Source organism: Thermobia domestica, chromosome 3 (genome assembly GCF_964235325.1).
Source record: "Thermobia domestica chromosome 3, izTheDome1.hap1.1, whole genome shotgun sequence".
NCBI lineage: Eukaryota > Metazoa > Arthropoda > Insecta > Zygentoma > Lepismatidae > Thermobia > Thermobia domestica.
The window spans coordinates 63,343,652-63,371,600 of NC_137456.1; the positions used below are offsets into that span (position 1 = coordinate 63,343,652).

The 27,949-nt window shown below is 35.5% G+C and overlaps 1 protein-coding gene across 1 annotated transcript in view; it reads right to left on the bottom strand.

Annotated features, from left to right (window-relative positions):
* Positions 1-26,310, bottom strand: part of LOC145681812 (uncharacterized) — a 48,894-nt gene extending 22,584 nt beyond the window's left edge. The window contains exon 1 of the mRNA XM_081753419.1: positions 26,190-26,310. The gene's annotated coding sequence lies outside the window, so the exon portion shown is untranslated. The remainder of the gene's footprint in view (positions 1-26,189) is intronic.
* Between the last annotated feature and the right edge of the window lie 1,639 nt (positions 26,311-27,949).

Below are 27,949 nucleotides of genomic sequence, written 5' to 3' on the forward strand. Positions count from 1 at the left end.
AATACAATCTGTCCTCATACGGGATTTAGCTTCTATATTATTATTATTATTATTATTATTATTATTATTATTATTATTATTATTATTATTATTATTATTATTATTATTATTATTATTATTATTATTATTATTATTACTGAATATTTGAAACCTAAATAAATATTACGTCCAATTAAAATGCAAATAAACATGCTGAAGTTTAGAAAAGCGAAAAGATTTTTTTGGACCCTCTATAAGGATGAATTGCCTTATAAGAGATATTTTGAAAGGAAACAAAGGGGAGAAAGGTATCAGCTCCTGGACAATACGACAATCGAACCTTCGAATGCCTGAACAGAAACTAACTAGAATTTGTCTTCATCACGATATATAGTAACGCCCTCTCTTTGGGTAAAAGACTTTAGATTATGTATGCGTTATATTGATATTTTAACGAAATATCCATACAAATATAAAAATGATTAGTTCCTATTGAGGCCCGTAGCCAGCCCAAAAACTTAGGGTGGCCCGGCTGAAGTTAGGGGGGCCCGATCCAATTATATAATAGTTCATCACCATATTATAGTTCTTTTGCAAGCCTACTGTAAAACTTTTAGGGGACCAGCAAAAATTTAGGGGGGTCCCAGCCCCCCTAGACCCCCCTGGATACGAGCCTGTTCCTATTTACAAATTTTGGTTGCACAAATATATGGAACGTGTTGGCAATAGCAAACGAAATATTATTATTATTTGTAGTAAGAGCGTACAATTTCATAATGCAACAATAATGTTTTAGACACATTTATGACTCATACTTTATGTATTCGTGAATTATTTGCTAAACACGCTGAGTTTTCAGAGAGTACGTATCGAGATTGTAGACTGTGACGTCATGTTGTCAGTATTTCCCCTGTGAAGGAAGTCGTTTCAACTTTAACTTGCAAGAACGAGAGAAATTGACTATTTTTCATGTTAATGTACATCAGAAATATCAACATTGTAAATGATAAAATCTTTTCCTAATTTCCTCACAGGAGATCGATCCGTGAACTCGTAAGTTACGAAACGAATGCTCAAGCCACGACCCTAAAACTACTGTGTTAAGTAAGATTCAAGTCAAAGTGATCTTAAGAGTAATTCGAATCCTTAATCTGGAGCCTCAGACCACTCTTTTTTCTGATTCACCCGAAAGTTTCTACGTAACTTATCTCTATTATATTCGCTTATTCTCGTTTTACAGTTATTTCCAGTAAGCTTGAATGACAGGGACACGAACACAGACATATCGAGGACATTTAATATTTCAAAGGCTCTCCCAACGGGAATCGAAATTAAGACCTCGCCTACTAAACTATCTGATGGGTGGGATATCTGGTTCGTTCCCAAGGCAAATAAGCATGAGAAGGACAACATCGTGCTCGTGGGTTTTCTCGGGACACTCCTACTTTCTCATTCCACCAATTTGTACATCTCTTCCTCAACCTAACAGGCATAATCGTCGGACATTAAACGTGAAGATTACATTTTCAAGCTGTTAACCCAAACTAATCCGAACCGAAACACAGTTATATTTCCTTTTGCTCATTAACGTGTTTTCACTAAAAATATATAGAGAAAAGACATGGGGAATCGTAATTCCATTCAAAAGTGAAACAGCAGACTCATAATACCTTAACCTAAAACGAAACCATTACATATCGTTTGGAACTTTTCCAAAATATATACGGATATTCTGAAAAGTGACAATATAGTGTCTGCTTTCAAACAAAACAACCAAATTACGGTTCGTTTTCTGAAATAAACAGACACATTCTGTTTCAAGCTTAAACCGAACCCAAACCAGTTAACCGAGTCGTTAGTCAATGAAAACTTGACCCACTGACCCACCACCCATCGTGATCCACTCTGATCCATGACCCACCACCCACCGTGACCCACTCTGATCCACCACCCAACATGAACCACTGATCCACCGAAATACATCGTCATCAACTCTGACACATGATCCACGCCCTCTTCTCTACCGACTAAAGAGTTTACACTTATAATAAAAGCAGGTTGTGAAATTCTAACTAATCGGAGTTTGAATTTCTACGGTCAATCGCTTAACCACCGCTCTGTTACAATAACGATGGATCTGACCTTTATGATATAAAATGCTAAAGTGTTTGTCATGGGTAAAATTCGATGAATTTCAATTATCAAGTTCTACCTTGTTGAATTATCAATACTTTTCAGTGGAAAAATGGATGAAATTTTTAAAGTCCTAAACCAAGGTAAGTAGACCGAAGTGCAGAAGCTTACATTACAAATTTTATGTCTATTTTTCTCACAACTTTGTGTGGGTTGATGCCCTGTGCTCTAACCGCTCCATATAATAAATAAGCTTCAGCAATTATTATAGTATAAAGCGCATGGTAAGCATATATGGATATATATGATACGAAGCACTGTATTGTTTGTTTCTCAACTAAGAGTAATAACGATCATTTTCTATTATTTTTACAAACTAACTAACTATCAATTTACCATATGTAGAAAGTGCCGCCTCTCCCCATAAAGGAGAAGTTTCAAAATGCTAGAAGACGTTCTGTTCATTTTCAATAGAGTTAATATGCTGAATTTCAGCTCCGTAAGTTGAACGGCTTGTAACATACTCAATGTTTTTCGCAAAAATTCGGATCCCCACTATCCCTTAGGAAATTATTATAATGAAACCAATATGGTAACATCCCAGTTTGGAATAAGGCCTAACTATATACCAAACGTCATTTCATTTGACTGCCATTTGGCCGTGATGATTAGACACACATAGTTATATTCAATGTTTTATATAATAATTTATATATTAAAGTGATTCAAAAATGTATTTTTTCCAGTAGTTAGCTAATCTAAAAACTCACAGGCTGTGTGTCTCGAAAGCCAAGTAGTATAAGTCCTATTGCTCTTATTACAATTTAAAAAAATATCCAAAAATGCTTCAAGTTTTATTTTGTCACTTAGAGATGTTCATCTCAGGTAAATAGACAGCAACAAATGAAAAGGGAAGTGGAGGCCTTAAAAGTAAATCGTAGACAAATTCATCAGTGTTCAGAAGCATATTTTTAAATCACGCTCGGCCCTACTCATAGGAGCTAAATACACGATTCTGGTTAGTTGGAGTTATCAGTTGCTCGCCACGTACAATAAATATAGCAGAAATCAAATGACTGTTACTGGTGGTCTTCGTGGGCGAACGTACAAAAACAAAAAAAAAAAACGTACTAGCGCAATGAGCTAGTAATTATAATTGCTTTTGGTGTGGGTTCAAACCCGGGCCAAGGATTTTTTTATTTTTATAAAAAAAATAATACTTAAAAACGTGATTTACTTACCTTAAGTGTGCAGTTTTGCTATACGATTCCACTGTTTAAGTAGTAGTAGTAGTAAGAGTAGTAGCAATAGTAGTAGTAGGAATGGGTTAGAAGCCCCGTGGGAATGGCTCATTTTGTTCCGCCTTGACTGCCATGGTATAAATTTAACCTCAACTGCTTCTTCAATGTTCTTCTTCATCAATTCCAACAAAATGACAATTTTCTTCTATTGCTACTATAATACACAATACATACACCAGAAGGTTTGGACAATCGCAAACTGCAACCAATCAGAAACGTGTTTTAGTTTCTACGGCTAGGGTCGAGGGTGAAGAAAAATACGATGGTCATATGATACTGTCTACAATGCAGTGAGCAGAGTTGGTCGGTGTGTCAGAGTTGTTCATGGTGGGTTGCAGTAAGTCATAGCGGGTGGTGGTTTCAGGTGGGTCACGGTGGGTGGTGGGTCGCAGTGGGTTACATGCGGTTATCCACGACCCACTCACAAAACTCGACCCACTTCACCCACCGATACACTGACCAACTGCAACTATGGTGGAACCTGTCTAGTACCTAGATTGTAGTTTACTATTTTCTCTTGAAATCAACTGTCATTATGTAGTTCAGATTTGGAGATAAAATCCCTATAGTCCGCTTTTCCGCCTATATATATTTGGTCTAGGAAGTAATTCGTGCGGGTGGACAAGACATGGCGCAACGAACGGAGCGTCCCACAGTTCCGTGTATCCACACATGTGTTGCAAACCCCTGTCATCGCGTATCGTTCGTAGTATAGGGCAGTGGATTAAAGCGTCAACAACACCAGTTTGTAGTTAAGTGAACATGGCGCAATTTGTGCCTGATAAAGTGTTTTTGCGGGGTGTCCTGCTGCATTACTTTAACATGCAGAAAAGTGCGACTGAAAGTCATCGTATTTTTGGTGGAAGTGTATGGTGACCATGCTCTAGCTGAGCGAACGTGTCAGAAGTGGTTTGCACGGTTTAGAAGTGGTGATTTCGGCTTGGCAGACCAAGAGCGAGCTGGACAGCCAAAAAAATTTCAAGACGAAGAATTGACAGCATTGCTCGAGCAGGATTCGTGTCAAACGCAGGAACAACTTGCAGCAGCATTAGGCGTTGATCAAACAACAGTCTCCAAACGCTTGAAAGCCGTGGGAATGATTCAAAAGATGTCACATTGGGTTCCACATGAATTGAAAGACAGAGACGTTGAAAGACGAAAAACCATTTGCGAATTGCTGCTTCAACGACAGAGCAGAAAGGGGTTTCTGCATCGAATTATTACGGGTGATGAGAAGTGGATCCATTACGAGAACCCTAAACGAAAAAAGGCCTGGGTGAAACCAGGTGAACCAGGTCCATCACAACCAAAACGAGATATTCACTGTGCAAAGGTTATGCTGTGCATATGGTGGGATATGAAAGGTGTGGTGTACTATGAGCTGCTGCAACCGGGTGAAACTACGAATGGAGAACGTTATCGACGACAATTAATGCGTTTGAAGCAAGCTCTGGCCAGAACACGACCAGAATGGGAGAACAGACATGATAAACTTATTGTTCAACATGATAACGCTCGCCCACATGTCGCAAAACCGGTCAAAACCTATTTAGAAAATGTCGGATGGGAAGTTTTACCCCACCCGCCGTATTCACCAGACGTTGCTCCTTCGGACTACTACTTGTTCGATTGCATGAACAACGATTTGATTGGACAGCGGTTTACTTCTTCAGAAGATATCGAAACATGGGTCTCTGACTGGATCGCTTCCAAGGATGAGGACTTCTTTCGCCACGGAATCCGTACATTGCCTGACAGATGGGCGAAAGTGGTGGCTAGCGATGGACAATATTTTTCTTAAGGTATTTATGTATTTTGTGTTTGTACTACAGCTTCAATGTGTGTGTACCAACCGCACGAATTAATTCCTAGACCAAATATATAAACTAGTTTTTAGGATATGCAGATGTAATTATAAAAGCTTTGCTACAAAAGTACCTACACAGACCTTAATTCAATGAGCTCTGAAATACAAAGTAACAAAATAGCCGATAAGATTCAGTCTACAGACCAATTGTTGTTTAAAGAATGGACATACACTATTTCGAGAATCGAGACAAGACGAGAAATGTTTACGATACTTTTCGTCTCGTCTCGATTCTCATCTCCAAAGCGATACGATAATTTGGGTTAGCCTTGTCCCGTCTCGATTCTCATCTCCAAAGCAATACGATAATTTGAATTAGCCTTGTCCCGTCTCGAATGTAAAATGTTAATTCTCATGTTATTATGTTTGTTTTAGAAACGAGATGAAAAATTCCTCTTCTCGTGGGCAACATTAACCAAACCAAAATATTATTTCCAAATGTCACGTTTCTGCTTGTAATGGTATGCCCTGAGCGATAATTAGCTCCTAGCTTTTAATCTTCTACGAGATAATAATAATATTATTACTATTATTATTCCTGAAGATTTGATAGTTCAAGTATTGAAACATTCGAGTATTCAAATATCTGAATATAATAAAACGTATGTCATCGCCGATCAATCAAATCAAAAATCCTAAATTAAAAGAAAACTGCCCGACGTGGATTCGAACCAAGAACTTCCAGATTACTGATCAAGCACCTTGACCACTGAACCGCGATCACTACGCGGTAAACAATTAATCTTTAGTTTGGTTACGTTAGGTTTCTTTGCCTCCGCTTGGAAAGTTGTATGTTTTATTTCTTCGATTCAAAACGTCTTTCGTATTTCTTTTATGATGATATAAGTGAATAATCTTCGGCAAAATTTATATTAATAACTTGAGTTGTTCTTAAACCTTTGGTTCACAAGTTTGTTTCTTCTCCACTCGAAACTAGATATGACAGATATAATTCTCATACTGTGCATTTGTTTCAAAGCAGTCGCCATTACCTGGTCAAAGACTTATGTCCGCCACAATACATATTAACTGAGAGAAATTCATTTTTCGGAAGCGGAAATTTCACTTTTCGGATTTCGGAAAATTATTGAATTCGGAAATAATCCGGAATTTAGAAAGTTCCGAAATTCAGAAAAGTTCCAGAATTCGAAAAAATCCGGATTTTTCCGAATTCTGGAGTGTTTACGAAATCAGAAATTTCTAAATTCCACATTTTTCCGAATTCCTAAATTTTTCCAAAATCGGATTTTTTCGACTTCCGAAATTTTGCGAGTTTTAGAATTTGTCTTGTTTTATTTTCGGGAGTCCGGAAAGTAAAACTTCCGGAATTGGTTATCCCTAGTTTACAGACAACCTTTCAGAACACTAAACTAATAGCTGTCTACAAACACACAAGTAATGCAAAGCATTTTGTATCCTGCAATACGTCATGTATTAAAATCCGACAGGAGTTTCATTATTTATCCAGATTGCATGTATCTAGCTACTGCAAGGTGAGGTATGAAGTATTGTATTGTATCTTATGTTTTAGTGAATACACAACCCTACAAACCACTGAATGTCTAAATGGCTTTCGTTAAATCCAAGTTGTAGTACTCACAGTTACATCCATTTGTATCTATATGATCGGGTTAGTAAAACTTTCTATATGATAGTGTTAGTAAGTCTTTCTCTGCTCTCCCATAAAGTTGTGATATTATCTATTACAGGATACAGAACGAATTATCAATTTAACCAAAGTTGTTGTATTGCTACACATCTGCTCCCGCCTCTTTCAACTCTGGTCGATCTCGTTGACGCGACATGCTTGCTTTCTATATCCCTTTCTTTATTTAGTGAACTAAACAGTAACTATTCTGAATTATATTACTGCACATGCCTCGTAGATAAATATTTCTTCTGATGCCAATAGTTTCCGTTTTGTCCACGGAATGTTCTGTTTCTTATTCCCAGCATGACCCTTTTATTACATTATATGGAGAGCATGTAGGTCTAAATACCTCATGTATTACATAGCATGTAGGTATAACTAATATATGTAAGAACATTGTCGACTTCCAGTAAAGAAGGAACATGTGATCATAGTATACAACCCACGGAAGTGATAGCTGTTAATGTAGTGTTTGTAATCCCTAACGACACAGTGGGTGAGTGGTGGGTGGTTATGGCATTCACAAAAAGCGTTATATATATACAGATAGATAGATAGACACACACACACACACACACAGAAACTTTCGAACTGAAAATGGCTTTTGTCTCAGAGGGTGATGATCGGAAAAAGTGCCTCGCACCCGTGCTTCGTCAGAGCTAAACCGGGCCTCTTTGCAAAACATATTGACCAGCCTAACCTAAACACAAGCATCCCAGTACTCAACGTAGAAATCGTAGTCGAGACGTTTAAGGCATGTAGTGATTATATTTTTAATGGCCATAAGTATGGGTTTGAACACTTCCACTTCCATTTTTCTTTTACTTTTTGCAGCTACGTCGGAACGTTGAATTTTTATTCTTTATTAATTACAAATGGTGTTTACATTCAAAATAAGAGGAATTTTGGTGGCATTTGTTCGAATATTCTTCTCTTTCGAAATGAAGACAAGAATAAAAGCAATACGCAAAGACAAAAAGTATTATCAGAACTAAACATTACCAATAATAATTGCTACGAAAGATTAAATACAAGCTCTTTTACCATCTCTCATGAACTGTATGCATTATTAACAATTTTTTTTAAAAAAATCTCCTTGCAGGGTATTCGAACTGACGTCCTTTGCGTTGTAAGCCAGCACCTTAACCACTACACCAAGATCATTGCTTGACAAACGTTTACTTGTTGGCGTATTTGCTGGTATTTGTATTTTATGTTCCCACTTCGGTTATTTTTCTCCGTTTAGCAGCTGTTTCTGGCTTTCTCTTTCGATGCCGTCCTTTATTTACACTATGCACTATTCGTATTCACAGCTTGTGCTCCTCTGCAATGTCTTATTCAGATTAGACTTTTCTTCTTGCCCGTCAGTAAACATTTGATTGATTTAATTCTCATATTCTCCATGGCTGGTGCGGGAATGCCAGACTCATAAAACAGGTGTACATTTAGGGGCGTAAATAATGGCCCTGCAAATTGCGGGGGGCTTCAAATTGTGAAGTAGGACGTAGAGAAGGGGCCCCACTTCACGTAGTCTGCGGGTTGCCACCCAAGCCCTTAGTTACGCCGTTGTGTACATTTACTTTTCTGACAGACTGTACATGATGTATGTAGGAAGAAAAATAAACCGCCAGTAACGAGTTGCAGACTGGAAGAGGAGAAGCGTGGTTTTGACAAAGGTAAGTACATTTTTGACAGACTTGTGTTTCTTTTCATTTAATTAATATGCGAACAAATACAAATGCGAACAAATACCCTCTGCAGAAAGTAATTGAAATATAACGGACTAGGAAGAGCTTCAGTTGAAGCAAACTGTTGCAGACAAGAAGCTTGAAAAAACATTCAACATCATCACACTGTTTATGGAAGCTAAAGATTAAAGTAGAATTTATTCCCCTTTGTTACCTAGCCGCAGGCAGAAACTTCTATGCGCGTGTATCCAGGTATAATATTCACTGGAGGGTACAAAGCCTCGGATAGAAACTCAAATAGTGGTTCGTCTCATATAGTTTCGGTGCTGAAAACAAATTTTACTCCAATTAATTATTCATTCGATCAATTAAAGGTGAATTCATTTTTATATATTTATTTTTTATAGTATGACAGTGATTAGTTCTATGTCCTAATTTTATTGGAAGTGTCAATGTCTTCATAGTTTTCTTAAATATGCTTATGAATTTACAAGTTTAATAGACGAAAGAAAATACTTTCAAAGAAGAAAAACCCTTTACTTTTTACGAATAATTTATTATCTTCACCTCTGAAACACATATATTTTTTAAAATCAATGATAACAGTATTCAAATCCATTTCTTTCATACTTGATCATCACCTTTCACTACCTTCTTCCCATCTCTGTAATAGGGCCTACGTCTTGCCGAGTGTAATAAACATTCTACCAATGGCATTCTCATTTCCCATTTAATATCTTCAAATTCGTATTTATTTATTTGCACTAAAGTCTCAACACTAGTCAGTTCTTACTTCTCATTCACATTATTTATTATTCTGCATATTTCATCTGTACGTAACAAAATTCCTAGTGTTTCTTTTCAAATACAATTTCTTATTTCACTTTTTTTTTTTTAAGTTGAGTGTCCCTTTTTCGGTAAACATTTCACATTGTCTTAGTTTTCATCCTTAGGTTCATTTAATATTCAGGTAAATTCGTGTTAAAGTAAGTTAATTACGAAGAAACGGAACTATATATACTTGAGAACTTTTAATTTTAAAAATTTGAATGGCAAAATTTGAAATTGATTAATCTTCTTTTTTTCAGGCCAAAGTTTAATTTGAGTAACGATTTCTGATTTCTACTACTAGTGTGTACTTTAATTATTTAAATGTTTGTTGAAAGTGATTAAAACCACATATTCAATGGTATAAATAAGATGAGCACTACAGTACGTTAAGAGAAAGTGCCTCACGTTTAATAGTGCTAGACAAACTTTTTTTCGTGATAAAGACAGAGAGAATTGCAAATATAACAATTAATTCAATGTACTAATCCTGGGTTTTATATCGCAGTGCAAACATAGCGCAATAAATACAAACACAGAAATCAACGTAATAATGAAATTTTTACGTAATCAACGTAAGAAATTTTGTCAATGGTGTAATCACTTATTTTAGAAGAATCCAGAGAAAGTGAAAAGATTTTATTTATAGAATATAACATCAGTAGCTAAGATTCGCTAATGTAAAATATGATATTGATAATTATCATATAACAAGCATATTGCATTCTCCCTCATTTAAACAGTTGATTTCGGACACGAAAGATTATCTCAGCAAATATGAGTTGATTCGTTTTTATCTAAATATTTAAATCATCACATTACGCTGACGCTAAAGTCAAAAGTTGACAGCAGTTGATAGTTCAATACATTGATTTCAATAAATGTTTGTTGAACATTTATTGAAATGATAGTGATAGTGATAGTGAAATTGAAATGAAACATTGATTTCAATAAATGATAGTGTATAAAATCTCACATATATACAGTATATATATTAACAATCTGCTTTTCTTAATTTTTGTGTTAAGTTCTTCGCTTATCATTTTCCCGTCCGTAACAGAACGATTACTAGACTTATTTTTTCCCTTAAAAAATATTTTGTCCATGCATTCTGCCGAGAGGTAGATTATAGTACATTACATAATAATGGATTAATGGAAGGCTACGCTTCTACAAGTTTTGCAATCGTAAAGTTCTGCGCTTGGCTCCATCTTGATTAGTATTTTTCCAGGATATTCCCTCAGTGAAACCAACAGAATACAGGGACGGTTACTTTAAAGATAATTCCTGATCTAATTTCACCCAAAACACTTCCATACTTTATTGTAAGCTGTTTCTAGTGTTACATATATTGGGTGGGTCATTTATCTCGATACGGTTTTGTAATTTTTAAACTAGTAGACACAAAACACTAAATGTTTCTACCATGCAAATATCGTTAGGGGTACATTGTCTGATATACTCTGCCGTATTTTCAGGTTAACAGACGATGTGAGCTTATATGGTTCGAATTCCATGTTGTGTCCATGTTTCACATAGCCTCAGTGCTGTAAAGCAACATTAAATTCAAAACCAATCAATCAGGTGAATCGGATTATATCTGCATTATGGATCACGTTAGACACTCAACTAAATCGGTTACTTATTTGATATTTTTGGATATTGAAGCACAATCCCAAGTTTAAATTGCACAGGTTTTTATCTCCCACTTTTAAAAATGAAAATTGCAAGACTTGTTTCGAAACTTTTTGTTTATATATTGGAAATGTGTTATAGTAAACGTGAGTTCTTTGAAATTTGAAGTTGAGTATGTGTCATGAATTCGTGTTCCCGTTATTTCCTTCCAACATTGTATTGTAACTGTGTAACTAATTATTGCAGCTCTTTGTTAGGGATAAATATCCAGCATATCAACGACTATCTTGAATTTTCACTTCGTATCTCAATTAATCACAATAACTCAATTTTTCAGATGTCCACGGAAGAAATTTTCCAGTGTGGTCTTCTTTGACATGTTGATGGTCCGCTGCATGAAACAATGGTCGACCAAGTCCTGATTAAATTTCTGTGAATTCTGAACACCTGTGATAGAAAAGAGGATATCGATATGATAGATGTATGAATCACGATATTCTAGCATATATATGCAAAATAATTAGTTACACTTCAGTTACAGTACTTAAGGTATGGAATGGAAATACATGAGTTCTGTGTCAAAGTTGTCCAGGGTATTGACGATACAACATAATACCCACTTTTGAGAAAACTACGATGTTAAATTGACAATATGAAGATTGGTGTCTTCTTCGGGTATGTACGAACTTTTTTAATTTGGCTTTTAGTTTCGTTCTGATCAAGATAAAGTATTCCTCGGCAGTTTCTCTCTGTAAAGATTTGTTTATATTCGATTAGCGATAATTCTTAAATATAAAAAGTGGAGAATTAGTTCAACTCAAGTCATTAAGAATAATATATTCAATATCAATTTGAACTGTTATTCTGATTATTAGAATTTTTAGTAATATAAGCATAAACATCAAACACAATTGTCTGTTGTCAATACTAATAATTTTAAATAGTGGTAAAGGTTAGTGTATGTGTATGTATTTTATGGTAAAAACAGATCCATAAACTGAGGTTTAATTGGTCGATTAATTGAAAGTTAACGTTCTTTTTCAGCATCAAGCCATATGAGACAGGACTCATTGTTCAAAGTGAGATTCGAACACGACGGTTTGTATCCGAGGTAATACCCCTACTGGAAATCGAACCCTGGATAGCGTGCAAAGAAAGCATAAGAATAAATTACCAAACCAGAAAAAAAAATAGTTGAAAGCTACAAGTGCGCTCAAAAAGTTTTGTACAATTAGCCATAACTTCTTTATGATTTGATTTTTTTTTTTTTTTTGCTTGTGTCATTCATTCTGAAGTTGAATAACAAACGCAATTGTCTCTTGTCAATATTAATAATTTTAAATACTGGGTAACGATTAGTATATATGTATATGTGCGTCTGTTTACAAGAAAGTAGACAGACGCACTCACCAATATTGATCATTCAATTCCTGTACAAGACCGGCAATCACTCAAATGCACCCATTCGACGCAAATTGCTCTCTGTGTATAGAGATGAAACATTGGGACACAGCAATATCCAGCGATGGGTACAAAGGTTCCCAGTGGTGATTCCAGCATCGTTTATTATCGTAAGAAGTTCACACCTTTTGAAGCACACCTAGTAATAATAAAACACAGTCGTATTCCTTAGTAAAGAGATGGCACAAGGAATTGACTTGGGGACGTGAGCCATATGAAGATAAAGACAGTGGAGGAATATCTACAACATTCATTACCCAAGGAAAAATCGATAGTGTGCAACAACCAATTTACCGTGACAGAGGATTCACCAATTAAGGCAGTTGCAGACATGGTTGCCAAATCTAACTGTAGCTCCATTGAGTTTTGAATGATAATTTAGTATTTATGGCACCCAACGAAGATGGGTTAAAAAAAACTGATTGAGGTTCAAAAAAGTATCAGTGCCAGGCTGCTCATGACAATTTGATGATGTTTGAAGAGGAATCACAAACTGTGAACAATAAAACCTGCCGAAAGCACTTACCACACACACACACGCACACACACACACACACACACACACACATATATATATATATATATATATATATATATATATATATATATATATATATATTGTGATACTGTTTCGACTATCTATCATTACCTTCAATTCAACAGACGCATTATCCCTTCATTAGACACTAAAGCACTAACTAAGTCTAAGGCGTCTGATGAAGGCAGTGATGAATTGCCGAAACTAACACAAGTTATTATTAATATCTAGTTAGTGCTCCGGTCAATTTTCATCTGTTCACAATTTTAGAAGGTTTCACAAATTCTTTACCCACGAAATGTGACAGAAGATGAGATGTGAATGAATCATTTCGACTCGGAATGCAAAGAATTGATTTTGGTAAAAAGTGTACAATACCTCCTTACAACACGTTGACGAATTTCGCAGCATCGTTGTGGCCTCACAAAAAACATGGACATTACAATATCCTTTCCAAATGACATCGCAAACTTACGTTGCCGTATTTTACCGTAGAATAATGGAAATGTGGTTCGTTGATCGCTTCCACATCCACTGCCCGAGAATTGGCAAAATCGTCTTTCACCTGAGGAGTTTTATGGCCTGTATACTGTATGTGAAGTTATACACTTAGTAGATTAATATTTTATTTAAATTGTGTTCAAAGAAGATGAATTCTACGAATCTTCGATAAATCTAACGTTGAGAATTATTTTATGATTAAAAGTGATATGAAATAATGAAGGAATATTGATTATCATATACCCAGTGACAGAGATTTGGCCTAGAATATGTTAAGAATTGGAATATATCAAGTTAAACATGTTTTAGTATTGTCATTTTGTAAATTATTTTTAAATGATAATTCGTTCTACTGTTTTAGAAGTTCCTGGTTACTAATAGAAATTACGTGAAACATCCTGCTTTTTTTCTTTATATATATATCGGAATTTTAGGGTAGTCATGAATCTGGATACTACCACGCCTGTTGGGCAAAGATATCTATCTATCTATCTATCTATCTATCTATCTATATATATATATATATATATATATATATATATATATATATATATATATATATATATATATATAGATAGATAGATAGATAGATAGATAGATATAGATATATATATATAGATATCTATCTATATATATATCTATCTATATATATCTATCTATCTATCTATCTATATATATATCTTTGCCCAACAGGCGTGGTAGTATCCAGATTCATGACTACCCTAAAATTCCGAATTACTGATGCTCCAAGACCACTCCAAGTTAGAAGGCAGAAGCAACCACAGATGCTATCCAACCAGCTTGCTTTGAAATCTAGCAACACCCAAAATGCCCTTCTCGCCAGATTTGATCCTAGCGACAAACTTGTTCCACATGTTAAAAGAAAAGATATGTGGTAAAAAAAATTAAAAAAAAAAAAAATCCACATAGATATCAATGTCATGGATGGTTTGACAAACAGAACAGAATATTTTATTTTTCTGAAATCCAAATGTTAGAGAAAAAGAACTAGTAAACAAGTGATGGATGAAAATTCCAATTGAATATATACATTGTTAAGAAGCTTTGCAACTACTGTATTTTAAAGCTTTTTTTCTGCGTATCCATAATCTCATTACATGAAAAGCACATATTATTTGTTAGTATATGTCTAGCTTTGCCTAGTCAGTTTACTGGGTTTCTTGGTTTCTCAGTTCTACAATACAATCTTGAAATGAAATCCTCCCATGCTTATGCCGGCTAGGCTAAAGGAGATGGTGATGAGGAATGGATAAAATGGTGGAATAAGGAAAGTAGAAGGAAACGGGAGAACCCCGAGAAAACCCACGCACATGGTGTTTGTCCACCACAAAGCTCACTTGGAGTGAGCAATACAGTCTTGAGTACACCAAAAGAGTCATATCTTAAGTTCTCGTTAAAATCTTTATAAAGCTTTTATCATTGAAGAAGAAAATATTACGAACTATCGAAGAAGATATGAGTGAGTGTAAAAACATAATTTTGTCTATTACATTACAGCATTCTTGCGAAAGTTATTGTCTGAAGAAGCCAGTATGTTCAGTCAGTTGGCGAAACTGTCACACAATTATTAGTTCAGTGATTTGTTTTTCCAGTTCAAGTTATTTCAAAATGATGCAGATGCTACAACATAGAAATAGTTAGTCTGAAGGTAAGCGAGCTCAATTTTGAGAACAAAAGAAACACACACACATACTTGAGCAAAGAAAGTAAGAAATGTGAAATTCCACATGGTATGTCGCAGAATATCAAGTGCCTGATTAAATCGAAACGTTGAAATGTGGGTTGAAGTTGAAGTCTAAATATAATGTAGTTGAAAAACCTTTGGGAGTCAGACATTTGAATAGACCCCCAAGGACATGGGAGAAGAATATAAAACTGCAATTTAAGAACATACGTCATCTTCCACAATCTTGATACGATTAAATTTCTACAAGGTAGCATTCCTTGACAAGCTTTCGTTTCTGCTGCGATAGAGTGAATTTGTGTAACACAGAGTTAAATAACTATTGGAGAAATAGTAACATTGTAATTACTACGTGTATTTCGCAATGTCACTTTCTTCGCATGACAAGACCAATCAACAGAGATAAAATAAATATATATATATTTCTAATTTCTTAAAACTGCATTGTTGTTAAACTTAGACGAAAATATTTCCATTACATACCTTAAGAATAAAACTACGGTAAATTACTTTCCAAGATGCTATTAAGATGAAAATTCAAAGAATGCAAAAGTGCACTTTGTCAATATTTGTATTTTCATTCAGTTTGTGTTTACAGAGGATATGTGAAGGAAAAATAGATTGACTAGTAAAATTTTCTCATGTACTACTATTATGAATTTATTAGTATGATGTTTCAATACATTATTTAAATTTTACTAGTAACAAGTTTTTTCAGTGATCGAATGTCTTTGTGTATCTTGAAAACTCAATCTACCTTAATAGCATATTAAATTAATGAATATCTACTAAACTTTACAGTGAAATCTTAAAGTCAAGTTCTATACTCACAAACAGTTTTTAAAGAATATCATATTCTATAGATAAAAGGCAAATAATAATTCGACTTTACAAAAATTATTATTATTATTACCTACGCCTAGTAAGGAAATCTACATTTTCAACTAACCCTACATTCACCAACGAATTATATATATATATATATATATATATATATATATATATATATATATATATATATAAATCTATCAGACTATTATTTATTCCCTAAAATCAAACAGCATTTGAAAGGACGCCATTTTACATTTGATAAGAAAATTATTTGTGCTACGGAATAATGGTACAAGGAACAGTCTTCAGAATTTTTTAATCTGGTCTGCAAAAATTTGAGCACTGTGCAAGAAAGTGTGTTCGGGGGGAGTATGTAAAATAACTAAAATTTCGTCATTCATGTGCACTCCTTCTGGGTAAGGCTACGAACTTTTCAACAGCTTCTCGTATGATATAAGAAAACAGTCCAAAGGTCTTAGCACATTTTTGTATTGATAGTAGCATCTGCATCTTCCTTGTTCCCTGGCTTCCTAATGAATTTATTAAGTACATTGTTGTACTACTACTGTGTTAGAAGCATCTATTTGGATAATGTTGAGCAATAATGGCCCGGTGTGTTGAATTATTAAAAAAAAAAAAATCTGCCATTTTACTTACACGCTCGGCAGATGGGTGAGAAAATTCACTGTTATAAGAGGGTGAATTTCGAGAAAGACGTAAATTCGAACACAACCGCTAATACCTTCGATAAGTTTTACAATGTCAATTGTTGGAGACATGAAAAAAAATTCAATTAATTTGGAGAAAATGAAAAATCCGTTGTGATCTGAACTTTTTCCTATAACTCGTGATTAATTCTGGTGTTACGGTTGATTAATTAATTCTGTTACGTGCTTTTGCTCCGTGAGAGGCATGCTATTAAGCATGGTAAATTTCGTTCACGTTACACTACAATTTCAAACGGTCATGATCGTTCGGCATATATGAACGGAAACAATTAAATCCTTAAATATGCATTTTAATCCGTTTTAATCTCTGATTCTGATTGAGTTCATATTTATGCCAACAAGATCTGAAAGACCAGTTAGACTTTTCAGCAAACCTGTGCTTTATCAAAAGTGAATGGAAGAAATTCAAAACAGTTCTTATGCATTTCCTTCATACTGACTATAATTTAGTTCTTATTGATAAAGAGTTTCTACGGACAATTCTGTTTTTTTTTTTTATTTATTTATTTATTTTTTAAACCTTTGTTAAGACATCACAGTAGACTCCCATGTGAGATGGAGAAACGAGGATTAGCTAGATCTATTCATTGGAGATAGCACATTCCCCATACCAAAGGACAGACTTTGCCAATCAATCATTGTGAAGTAGCGAGCGTGAAAACGTATCGAGTGCAACCCAAGCGCCCGCCAAGTGTGAACTTAGGTGATGTAACTCGATTTCTCCAGGCGAACGCTGAGTTCCCTGAGATTGCAAGATCAGACAGTCCAGAAACCATATTGTAATGTATGGTAGAGAAGCGGTATACGGGTTTATCCCTTATCTTTTTATTACAAAAGTCTTTAAACAGTTTATACACTGAATTATAAATAAGTAATGTATCTAACAATCCTTTCTCTATAAGTTGGACTTCCTGCCCGGAGCAGCGCGGAGGTCTTGCAGTTTGTTGGTTAGGAACCTCTTGCTCGTAGCACCACAGAGGTAAGATAGTATCTCTGTCCAGTACAGCGCAGAGATTGGTAAGGAATCTCTTATAGTAGCAGCACAGAGGTAAGGTTAGAAAGTCTTTCCCGCCCAGAGCAGCTTGGAAAGAAAGGCAGGAATTGGTCAGTTAGAGACTGATATCTTCTGTCCCTGTGCGTCCTCTTTTGTAGCCAGTTTTGGAGGCGAAGCCTATGGAGGGGTTGAAGGAGTCCTCTTTGTATTTCTTCGGAGATGGCATCCGTCCGCTGTTTAGTGGTTCTTGTAGCACGTGGTGTTTGTAAATATGATGAAACCCGTTGCAATATTCTACTCCTTTCACGAACCTCATGCCACGTGTTCATCAAGGTCGTTTTCCGCCACATATTTCCACCCTTCGCTTCTCTCGTTGTGTATGCCAGTAAGTCTTTCTTTAGACTCTCTGTAGCATTTGTGCACACAGCACTCACTTAAAGTTCTCGCCATAATCTTTAGTCAGTCGACGATTACTGGCGGCTGTGTTATGCCCTTCCGCGTGGAGAAATCGAATTACATTACGTAGGTTCAGACTTGGCGGGCGCTTCGGTTGCACTCGACAAGATTTCACGTTTGCTACTCAATAATTAAACACCAGAATCTGTCTTTTGATATGGAGAATGTGCGATCTCCAATTAATAAATTTGGCTAATCCACGTTTTACCATCTCACGTTACTCTCGTCTGGTGGCTTAACGGAGGTTGAGAAAAAAACAACCCTCGTACTTCGTACACTATGGTAATTAAAGTAACGATGTGCAAGAACAGTAAGATAAGTAAGAACATAAATTATTTATCTTATTATGAATAACTTAAATACTGATAGACTTTCAAACAAATTGCACTAATATTAGTACATGAAACCAAAGAATTAATCTACCAAAAAAACATTACTTAGCTGAAGATGTAAATGAAAATATATTACTCACCTGTTCGATAACTTGAAATATTCTTCTTGCCTTCACTTATTGAAAAATTATACACAAATCAAAAATACACATTTCTTCTATAGTAATCAGTTACATTTTTTAAAATATAATCCCACAATTATGCTTCAAGGCTAAGGGAGACGATGATGAAGATGATAATGAACAAAATGAAGAAAGTGCGAAGAAATGGGAGAACCCCGAGAAAACCCACGTACATTGTGTTTGTCCACTACAAAGCGCACTTAAATTTCTAAATTATAATGCAAAAATGGTTAAAGAAGGAACACTAGGAAATTTGTCAAATTTTGTTCAAACCATGGCCTATTTCATCATGAAAAATAATAACACTCACAGTCGCGAAGTCATTCAGTATTTCCTTTCTTATGAAATACTAAAAATCTAAGCTTTATGTTATTTTAAATAATAATAAGTTACATATTCGACAGAATTCGGGGTTAAGTTTGACCTTATTTTCTTTGAAATCATAACATAAGCAAACGAAGGAAGAGTTCCCTGAAATTATCAATAAAATCAGCTATCTGCGGACCCAATATATTCAAAAGCAGAGTTGGACTTCAGAATAGGCTCAACCAGGCCTATCAGTTATAGCACCAAAACTGATAAGATAGGGAAGCCATTACAGTTTTGCTCGTGCGAGACTGCTGTTTGTGTTGAGGAACACTTTGTTACGTCCTTTAAAAAATGCCTTCCATTAATAAAAGAAATAGTTTTAGATGCTCGAGAGAAGTTATAACTTTAGTTCTACTGTAAATATATATCGATTATACTCCTCCCCAAAATAAAAGTTCCCTAAAATGCATACTGTCTCTGTCATCTTTATTTAAAGTAATCTTGAACGTGAGACCTAAGATCTTCCTGCAGATTGTATTCTAGCTCAAGTATGTATACTAAAAGTGAAGAAAAGTACGTATTTGAAGTAAAAGTATGAATATTATATAGGTTGGATAAAAGTAGAGACAACACTGTTCTCACATCAGGGGGCTGTCTCAGCACCACAAAAGTTCCGTACCTGATATGAGACGATGAAATGTGGTGAGTTGTAACGACTGTGTGGTGTTCAGTCAAAAGTAGCCCTGCCGTAAAGTAAAGGAAGGGGGAAACGCCATAACAGTATGTTTCTGAAAGATGAACAACGTCCATAAACTAAGATTGAAATAGCAGTGTATAAAATGTTTTCATGGACTTCATGACGGCCTTTTCGCCAAAATGAATGAAACTTAAGTTTCTTTAAGTTCTCCGTTATTATTTGGCGAACAGTGTTCTTATTCATCCCCATAAGATATGATATTACCCTCAGACTTGCATTTCGGTCATTCAAAATCATGTCCCGAACTTTGACAATCATTTCAGTTATTCTGACAGGACTCTTCTTTATCTTCCAAAAACTCCCTCCCACCATTGAACCTCTTACCATTCATAATCAAGGTAATTGTCCCCATAAACCTTTTTCAACATCTCAAATATTTCCGTTGGAGCTTTTCCTAAGCGCGCACAGAACTTGATATTCATTCTTTGTTCATTTGTTGAAATGGCAATAGAGTATCACATTAATTTACACTTAAGACACGTCACGCGCTGATGACCGACCGACCTGAAAATTTCTGCACATGTTCCCAAGGTCGTAAGCACGATTCACCACTATGAAGAACTTCCGTGCTAAAACTTAACTTCGCAGCAAAAATATTAACCTCGTTTCCTAATTGCCACACTGTAATAAGGAAAACCATCCATGTCTGCCCTCTCAACGTTTCACTTGCCTCCTTATCTCCATAAACAAATGCATTCATTCGTCATATAGAGGGTACATGGTTTCACTGAATGTGTTTCAAAGTATTTTCCTTCTACGTTAACACATAAAATGGACTGGAACACACTGATATGCATGAACAGCATAGAATTACTTCTCAAAAACTACAAGGAACCCTCGACATAACCCTTTATGTATGAGTGTGTACTTTTTCCTTCGTTATATCCTGGGTGAACGTGGTGGCACACAGTCCAATCATAGTATGACTGAAAACTTGATCAAAGTGCACAAACATCGCTAGCATAATGACAGCCATTATGTAATTATCCGACAGACAGTAATACTAACAGCATTCTGCCCTCTCCGTTGGTCTTACAGTTAGCACGTGGACCTTTTCTTTCACATAGTCTCGCATTCAATTCTTGGTGGGGAACATTAAAATCTGAACATATTAGAGGTTCGGATTCCACCTTACATTGTAGGTTTACTTCTCGTTACTTCGGTGTTGACATGGACGCTAAACTTCAACACACAACTAGAGGGTGCCCGGGAAATAAGGACGAATTTGAATTTCGCACCATTTTGTCATATGACGGTTGGCAGCCGTGGTTTTACCATGTTTATCCTCTGTCCTTCCGATTAGTAGCCTGTGTGATGAGCATTGTTGGTTGGTGTTTATTTCGGCATGGAGCGTTTGACAACAAAGCAACGCATCCAAGTGATTAAAAGTTATTACAAAAACAAGGAAAGTTCCACAGCAACCGTTCGAGATTTGCGTGTGAGACTTGGACGCAATGTTGCTCCTACTGAATTATCAGTTCGGAAGGTGGTCCTGAAGTTTGAGACCACGGGGTCAGTGTTAAATTTTAAGCAAACTGGAAGACTGCGTTCTGTTCGAACAGAAGAAAGCATTGTTGTTGTGCGTGACAATGTGACCGTAAGCCCCATGAAATCAGTTCGCCGACGAGCTCAACAATTGAATTTATCACCAAGTTTACTGTATGAAATCCTGTCGAAAGATCTGAGAATGCATGTATACAAGATTCAACTTACACAAGAGTTGATGCCTACAGATCATGGAAAGAGACATCAATTTGCTCAATGGGTATTGGCTCGACAAGCGGAGAACGAGAACTTCACGACAAGAATAATTTTCTCAGATGAGGCACACTTTCATCTCAGTGGGTACGTCAATAAGCAGAACTGCAGAATTTGGGGTACAGAAAATCCGCAAGTGACTGTGGAAGAACAGATGCATCCTCAACGTATGACTGTGTGGTGTGGGTTCTGGGCAGGAGGAGTGATTGGCCCGTACTTTTTTGAAGACGATGAGGGAGTTGGCGTCACTGTGAACGGCGTCCGTTACAAACACATGCTTTCAGATTGTTTTTTCCCCAGTTTTGGATGAAATGGAAATTGAAAATGACGATTTTTGGTTTGAGCAAGATGGTGCGACCTGTCACACATCCCGTGAAACAATTGGTCAGCTGAATGAAAAGTTTCCTCAAAAAATTATCTCTTTGCGAGAAAATCAGGAATGGCCTGCCAGATCATGCGATTTTACCCCTTGTGACATTTGTGGGGATTTGTGAAATCTAAAGTGTACGTGAACAAACCACAGACAATACAACAACTGAAGGATGAAATTAAGAGGGTTATTAACGGCATCACCAGATGTTTGTGAACGCATCATCGCAAATTTCAATGAACGCATTGCTCATTGCCGTGGAGCCTTGGGTAGTCATAAGTCGGATACAATTTTTCATACATAAATGTGAGAAAATTACCTAATGTGTATGTATACATAAATGGGAGAAGTTACTCAATGTGTTTATAAAGAAAATTATTTTCAATATATTTTATATTATTAATTAGTTTTATAGCACTTTAATATTCGTCCCTATTTCCCGGACACCCTCTACTACTAACTGCAATCCAACCAAACTGATACACTCGGCAACAGTTTTATTATCAACAGGCAGAACTTCGACTATATGGTGCTATCTTCAAGCAATACAAAACCAACCAGTAATTTTGAAATGTTTCCGTGTCATCACCATATTTATTTTTAAGAGTGTATGTATAGTAACTTTTATATTATCTTATACGGAAGTCTGTATTCGTTGAGATAATAATGAATTACAAAGCAACAACCAACTGATATTCTTGTTCTGCACTAATAAGGAAAGTATTTGGGTTCGAACAAACTTATCTATATGAAAATATATTTATAGGATTGTTAGGTATCTCTGAATGTGCTGGTGTTTGTCGTTTCTTTGTATGACTCTGCAAATGTTTAGTAGATGTCACTGCAGAAGTCATTGAAGCTAAACGAAATGCAGATATCTCAACTAAAAATGCTAACAATACAATGCTCGACAGATATTTTTATCATGAAACAGTATTCTGCCATTTCGAATCATCTATCAGCAAAAGTATGTATTTACGCGTGCAGAACGCTAGCTACGACATGGGGGAACCTGTGAACTTCGAAAGTGTCATCGACGTGACGTGGCGTGGAGTCCGGCCCTAATATTACAGAATGTCTAATTATGGCATATGACCAACTTTCTTCATTCTGTATTATGTAGTTATTCATCCTGCTTTGAGCATTGTATTGACAGTTCTCACTTACATTTATAGTTGAGTTTAGCTTCTACGAAGACAGGTGCAGTGCCACCTACTGAACGTTTACAGGGGTCGCAGTGGCTCAGTAGTAGAGCGTTCACCTCTATTGTATGGGGTCCTCCTTCGATCCCAGTTCGCGCCAAGCGAACTTTGTGGACAAACCCGTGTGCGTACGACACTATCACTAGCACATTCAGAGATACGTAATGGTTGCTTGCTTCAACCCAAATACTTTCCTTGTAAATAATCAAAGTAATTAAAGTGATCCGTTCACCATGGTAACAAGGATATGATATCACTTTCCCCGACTGCTACAGAAACAGCACACTACCCACAACCTCGGCAATGACCAGTGTAAAATATTGCCTTCATATATATATAATGTTCATAAAATTGTCGTTTTTGATTGAATTAGCTCTATGCAAAATGCATTAACAACATACAAATCTTGTAAAACTAAACAGAAAACATCAGGAAATAAGAAAAACTTGTACGAAGAAAGATATGATTCAAAGAAATACTTTTGTTATTATCCAAAGAAATACCATATTTGCTCACGTAATTTGCGCATCCTAATTTTTGAAGGATTACAAATAGTGACTGCGTCACTGTTAGTAATATGTGTCTCACTGTTAGAACACAAACAACAGATAGAATTTGCTATTTAACAGTTTTTTCTTTTTTTAACAATTAATAAAGAAATGAAATTTCTGTTCTAGCAGAATAAAAACTATCAATTATTATTGGCAACGAACGATATACTTTTCAGCCCCATAAAATTTCGATTTTCTCGACAACTACGCATGATAATTTACCTTTAAACATGTAATTTTGTTCACTTAATATGATTTATATCTCATCTTTGGACAACACTGTAGCTAAACTAAGAGTTAGTCATAATTTTGGGTTATATTTAACTAGTAGAATATCCGTTTTTCGCACGGTGAGAGTACTTTCATTTTGGACATAAAGTACTAATAGAGGCTGAATTTGGATTTAAACGGCATCGGAAGTGTCGCTGTTCGTCTCAGCAGCCCCGAAAACTATGGATTTGACACTAATGTCAGTCATTTTCGATCATTTTTATAGATATATCTCCGCTTTCCCCAAGTTGCGGGGATGAATTTAGATTTAAACGGAATCGGAAATGTCACTGTTCGTCTCAGCGACCCCAAAAACTATGGATTCGACACTAATATCGATCGTTTTTATATATATATCTTCCCTCTCCCCTAAACTGCACCGTCAAAGTTAAATGATAAAAACCATCCCAGGCCCGAACCTCATGTATGCTGAAAATTTGACCTAGATTGGTCGGATAGTTCAAGAGTTATTAAGTTACAAACATAGTCACTTTCATTTTTATATGTTATAGATTAACTATCCTGTGTATTCTCATCTACCTGCTGTCATAATGAGAACCTTGATAAGGATATATTTCAGCACTAAGTTTTATCTTAGTAAAGGGCGTGGTTATCGTACACCATCAAACTTTTAGGTTTACAAAAAGGTTTAGTTTTTCTCGATTTTATCGAAAACTACGCCTAAGAATTTACACTCACCCATCTAATTTTGTTCAGCTGAATAAGCTCTATCGGTTGGTGTATATCTCATTTTCGGGTGTTTATTTATTTATTTATTTATTTATTTTCGTTAAACTTTGATAGTACTTTGTGGAAAGAATGCAAACTGAAAGTAATTGAAAATAAAGTCCTGAGGCAAACATATTCGGACACAAAACGGACGGGAATGGGGAACGGCGGAAAATTCGTAACGAGAAACTGCTGCGTAATTAATACTATTTACCTAACATTCTTAGGATTATTACTTCTAGGAGACTCCAGTGAGCAGGTCGTATAGCCAGAATTGAAATTCGCTATACGCTCTCAAAATTTTAACTGGAAACCCAATCGGAAAAAGACACAAGACGACCCAGACATACAAGGGAGGACATTATTAAGATGAATTTTGCAGAAACAGGAATACAAAGGTAGAAACTGGATCCAGTTGGCTAAGGATAGAAGTCAATGGAGGCATTTTGCGAATGCGGCTTTCGAGTTCCATAGAGGTGCTTAGGTGAACTTTAATATTATATAATATCCAACAACATTACGCTGATATGTCTATATACGCACTTTTTCAGTAAGGCAGAAGTTTTCTTTCCTCATACCTGCCTATTGTGGATTTGTTGTGATAAGAAAGAAACCATGTTAGATTATTGTTTTGAGTTTATTTTTTATAAAATGTTTTATATAACGAATCTGTGAATACGAGTAATAATTTATTTCCACTTCAATTAATGCCTAAGAGATTGTTAGTTGTTTCTCCAAGGTCAATTCTCGCATTCCACGGTACTGTTCATTTACCAGTAAGTCTACTACATGCTTTATAAAGAAATTCTAGATCCTGATCCTACGCGTCATGTAGTTGGGACTGCAACATCAAGATGCACGAAAAACGCATCGCTCATTTAACAATTAAGAGATACTGATATCTTTATATATCTATTTTGCATTTGTTATGATTCTCATAAATTTAATTGCTGATAATTCAAGATTAGACCTATGTTTCAAAATTGCAATAAAATAGTAAAGTTCTCTATTCTTAATTAGCTTATACTAGAACAAAACCCAAATCAAAAAGGCCTCTTATCAAAAAAATTATGTTTTACGCAGCTTGATTTTTCAGTAGTAGATTAAGAAAGAGCGCCCATTACGTGAGTAAATACAGTATTTGTAAATTATTATACAATCATCTCAAACGTGATCTACGTGATTTTGTAAATTATGCTTGTTTTAAGCAAAATTACAAAATGGAACGTTGTTTCTCAAGGCCAAGACACTGTTTTACTTCTTGCATCATGTTTCCTTTATCCATCAGTTGATTTAGAATATTCTCGAAAAAGAAAGAAAACGAAAAAAAGAGAAAAAAGATAATTACATTTGAATATGATTGTATAACTTATAAAGTTTAAACTTTCAACCATATTCATTCTACACTTAAAGAATAAAGTGCATGTTCATACCTGCTTCTCGTTCTTCAGAAGTCCGACAATAGGACTTACTACCTTATTAAATTAGCTTTGTCTACAAAGAATTTATCCAATTCCTTCATTTCGAAATTTGCCAACAATACTGGCAAGTTGCCAAGTTTTTGTTTTAATTTGCTAATTGTTGGTCACATTTTTTGTTGGTGTATAACAAGATAGTTCTGGCTCACACTGAAATGTGTAAATGAACAGAAACGTGCATAATTACGTATTTTTCATGTAGCCAAACACTAAGCGTGTGTAATCCAATGAGGCATTCACTTTCGAGTGAGACAGGTTTTCGGGCTTCACGAGGCAATTCAAGAGTTAACTTGATTTAAGGAAGTAATTTATGACGTCACAAAGAACTATGATACAAGGTGCGACCATGAGGTAACCGAACTTCTACAAAATTAGCCAACTCACTTAAAAAAATGTTATCGTAGTGACCTTTGTCTAAGCTTTCCATTAGTGTCGGTTTTAAAACCAGTTTAATGCAGTTTGTATCTGAGTAACCCTGCGACAAATGCATGTAGTGTGAAGTATTACGAAACATGCGCATCGCAATATTCTACCATAACGTTTCGTTACGAATTGGACAGATCTTTTACCGAAACGTTGCAAATGATGATGACACTGTATGATAATGTATCATTATCAACAATTCACGTGTATGAATAATGCAACAGTTTCAGATATGGGCGAAAAAATGTTGTTGATGATCCGAGATCAGAACTTCCGTAACATGAAGGAATAAGGAAAATATGAAGAAACTTCGTAGACTGATAAGTGCTGATAGCCATGTAACCACGCAGCAACTGTCAATCATGCCTCAGATAAGCAAGGAAAGACCGACGATCTGATGAAAAAGTTTTTTTTTAAAGAAAAAATTCCCCATTTTCATCGAATCCCCTTTTCAGGTATATGATACAGACATGCGAATGGTACCGTTTGGAAGGTTGATTTACTCTAAAGAAAATGAGATACGAACCAAAATCCCGGATAAATAGTGATGTGTTAGGAAATTTTTAAATTACGCCTTTTTTTAGACTTTTATTTTTGGGATATTCATCACCTATTGGTAAATATTTTCCCTTCCTTAGTTTTTAAGATATCAGATTGATATTTTACACACTCATTGCGAACACTATTCAGTATTTTTCAAGTCATATTGAGATCTGTACGTTAACATAGGTCCAAAGAGGCCTAAACTTTTGAAAAAGTTTTTTTTTTTTTAAAAAAAAAAGAAAATATCCCCATTTTCCTCGAGTTCCCCTTTTCAGGTACATGATACGAGCATGCGAATGGTACCGTTTGGAAGATTGATTTATTATGAAGGGAATGAAGTACGAATCATGATCTCAAGATAAATAGTAATGATGCACTAGGTGCTTGACAAAGTCTAAAATTTATCTTCAAAATCCCAAAACCTCCAAAAAAGTTAATTGTCTTAGGTTCATCCTGATACTGTTCAACGAATACTGCTGAACAGCCAAAAGATTACAACTAAGACCAATAATATGTTTTTTTTCCCATAGTCTATCACTTTAGCGACTGGTTTCATCCACAATGAATAGTGTTTTACATGTTCTCTATGTATAGACTTGTCATCCGCACGAAACACGTGTTCAACCAAGAAACACTCGTTGCTCCATTGTTAACATTGTGGCACATACCTGTATCACTCCAAACTCAACAGAGATCTGACAGACTTTGAGCATAACAAATGGCTACAATGTAACGCGAACCGTCTCTAC